Source organism: Schistocerca piceifrons, chromosome 8, assembly GCF_021461385.2.
Source record: "Schistocerca piceifrons isolate TAMUIC-IGC-003096 chromosome 8, iqSchPice1.1, whole genome shotgun sequence".
Classification (NCBI taxonomy): domain Eukaryota; kingdom Metazoa; phylum Arthropoda; class Insecta; order Orthoptera; family Acrididae; genus Schistocerca; species Schistocerca piceifrons.
The window spans coordinates 379,022,121-379,025,548 of record NC_060145.1 but is presented as its reverse complement, the minus strand read 5'-3'; positions in this window follow the sequence as shown (position 1 = coordinate 379,025,548).

Sequence of the window (3,428 nt, the reverse complement as noted above, 5' to 3'; positions counted from 1 at the left end):
CCTTTGGAGAGAAGAGAACCAGTTGTATGAATATCAAGAGCTCAGATGGCAACCCAGTTCTAAGCAAAGAAGGGAATGCAGAAAGATGGAAGGAGTATATAGAGGGTCTATACAAGGGCGATGTACTTGAGGACAATATTATGGAAATGGAAGAGGATGTAGATGAAGACGAAATGGGAGATAAGATACTGCGTGAAGAGTTTGACAGAGCACTGAAAGACCTGAGTCGAAACAAGGCCCCGGGTGTAGACAACATTCCATTAGAACTACTGACGGCCTTGGGAGAGCCAGTCAGGACAAAACTCTACCATCTGGTGAGCAAGATGTATGAGACAGGTGAAATACCCTCAGACTTCAAGAAGAATATAATAATTCCAATCCCAAAGAAAGCAGGTGTTGACAGATGTGAAAATTACCGAACTATCAGTTTAATAAGTCACAGCTGCAAAATACTAACGCGAATTCTTTACAGACGAATGGAAAAACTGGTAGAAACGGACCTCGGGGAAGATCAGTTTGGATTCCGTAGAAAAGTTGGAACACGTGAAGCAATACTAACCTTACGACTTATCGTAGAAGAAAGATTAAGAAAAGGCAAACCTACATTTCTAGCATTTGTAGACTTAGAGAAAGCTTTTGACAATGTTAACTGGAATACTCTCTTTCAAATTCTGAAGGTGGCAGGTATAAAATACAGGGAGCGAAAGGCTATTTACAATTTGTACAGCAATCAGATGGCAGTTATAAGAGTCGAGGGGTATGAAAGGGAAGCAGTGGTTGGGAAAGGAGTGAGACAGGGTTGTAGCCTCTCCCCGATGTTATTCAATCTGTATATTGAGCAAGCAGTAAAGGAAACAAAAGAAAAATTCGGAGTAGGTATTAAAATTCATGGAGAAGAAGTAAAAACTTTGAGGTTCGCCGATGACATTGTAATTCTGTCAGAGACAGCAAAGGACTTGGAACAGCAGTTGAACGGAATGGACAGTGTCTTGAAAGGAGGATATAAGATGAACATCAACAAAAGCAAAACGAGGATAATGGAATGTAGTCAAATTAAATCGGGTGATGCTGAGGGAATTAGATTAGGAAATGAGACACTTAAAGTAGTAAAGGAGTTTTGCTATTTAGGGAGTAAAATAACTGATGATGGTCGAAGTAGAGAGGATATAAAATGTAGACTGGCAATGGCAAGGAAATCGTTTCTGAAGAAGAGAAATTTGTTAACATCGAATATAGATTTAAGTGTCAGGAAGTCGTTTCTGAAAGTATTTGTATGGAGTGTAGCCATGTATGGAAGTGAAACATGGACGATAACTAGTTTGGACAAGAAGAGAATAGAAGCTTTCGAAATGTGGTGCTACAGAAGAATGCTGAAGATAAGGTGGGTAGATCACGTAACTAATGAGGAGGTATTGAATAGGATTGGGGAGAAGAGAAGTTTGTGGCACAGTTTGACTAGAAGAAGGGATCGGTTGGTAGGACATGTTTTGAGGCATCAAGGGCTCACAAATTTAGCATTGGAGGGCAGCATGGAGGGTAAAAATCGTAGAGGGAGACCAAGAGATGAATACACTAAGCAGATTCAGAAGGATGTAGGTTGCAGTAGGTACTGGGAGATGAAGAAGCTTGCACAGGATAGAGTAGCATGGAGAGCTGCATCAAACCAGTCTCAGGACTGAAGACCACAACAACAACAACATAGAACATATAAATTACCATAGGAATCTGGTGACTAATATTACTTGTTCAATGTATAGAATTCAGTGTGGATGCTCTATAACTGTACCGTCTCGTTTGATTGGTCACAGTAGTTCGACAACTTTTTACCTACAGAAAGAAGTAAGTTGCTGCCATCGATGTGCTTCTTCGTTAGTGATGTTTTGTAAAGTAAATCCTGCGTGGTAAGTGGAGTTCTTGTGTTGAGACTCCCCTCAGCCGTAGCCGGCACGTGTTCCTCGTCCTGAGTGTGGCTACGCCTGCAAGAAACGCCGTGGGGCAGGATGGGTGGAACATATGGGGAGACACAGGCAGCCTTCCACATGCGGCTCGACTCGGTAGCGACTGCTGAAGTCAACTACTTTATTGCTTGACTGTTTACCGAAGCGGTCGCTAACACGCTCTATACACCGGAGCAACTCAAGTTGCAGTTCAGCGACACATGAATGATCTTTAGTGCATCGCTATCCAATACAGAAAATTACACGAATTCCTAAATCACAAAGCGTAATCGTTACGAATGAAGCAGACTTATTATTTTATTAGCAAGGTCGTCTACTATAGGACAAAATTTAAAACATTCATTGCATTCACTGTTATCAAGAAAGTTACATTAATTTTTTTCATCATTCTGTACACTAATGTGAAAGTGTGTGAAACCCACCTATAAAGAAAGCATAAAAGCGGAGCGAAGACGAATGAGAACTAATTCAAGCCACAGTTCGAGCTACAAATGGGAAAGTTAACTGACGTTCTCTCAGGGGACGACAAAATGTACAGTGTGGAATTCCACGTTCAACTACACTAAAACCAAACTCCGTCCAGACAGGTCTTGGAAGGCCCAACGGTACCGACCGGCCGCCGTGTCATCCTCAGCCCCCAGGCGTCACGGGATGAGGTTATCCAGCATAAAATAAAGAATATGGCAAGTTTAATTTTTGCCTCGTGCAGAGGAACGTGGCCAATCAGATGCGACATCGCTTTACGTTACACGCAGAACATAGGCTAGTATTTAGTGGATTTTCTTTCTCATAGAGTACATGATATGAATATAAGCTGCTTCAGAGCGTCAGCAATCTGATGATCTCACGGGAACTTCATTAAAATCGGATTAAAAAAAAGAGATAACATGATTTAAAGTTTTATCTCGTCTGAAGAATATAACATGACATAGAGACACACATAAATTTTACTCCTTAAAAAAGTTTTTTCTCGGTGACGCTTCAGCTTATCACATTTTTGAAAGTGCTTTTATTGGTTTATGTACAATGCGATATGATTGGATTCAGTGAATACAGTGCTTATACAACCCTCAACGTGCCTAATCTGTGCCGGCCGCTGTGGCTGAGCGGTTCTAGGCGCTTCAGTCCGGAACCGCGCTGCTGCTACGGTCGCAGGTTCGAATCCTGCCTCAGGCATGAATGTGTGTGATGTCCTTAGGTTACTTAGGTTTAAGTAGTTCTAGGTCTAGGGGACTGATGACCTCAGATGTTAAGTCCCATAGTGGTTAGAGCCATTTGAACCGTTTGAACCTAATCTGTACTTGTGAACTAATATTATGAAATGTGAATGAGCTCTGTTACGTTTTCACGACTAAAATACTGAACCGATTTCGATGAAATTTGATATAGAGATAGCTTTAACTTGAGAAAGAACATAGCCTACTTTGAAAAGTAAAAAAATAAAAAATAAAAAAAGTCAACTGCTACGAA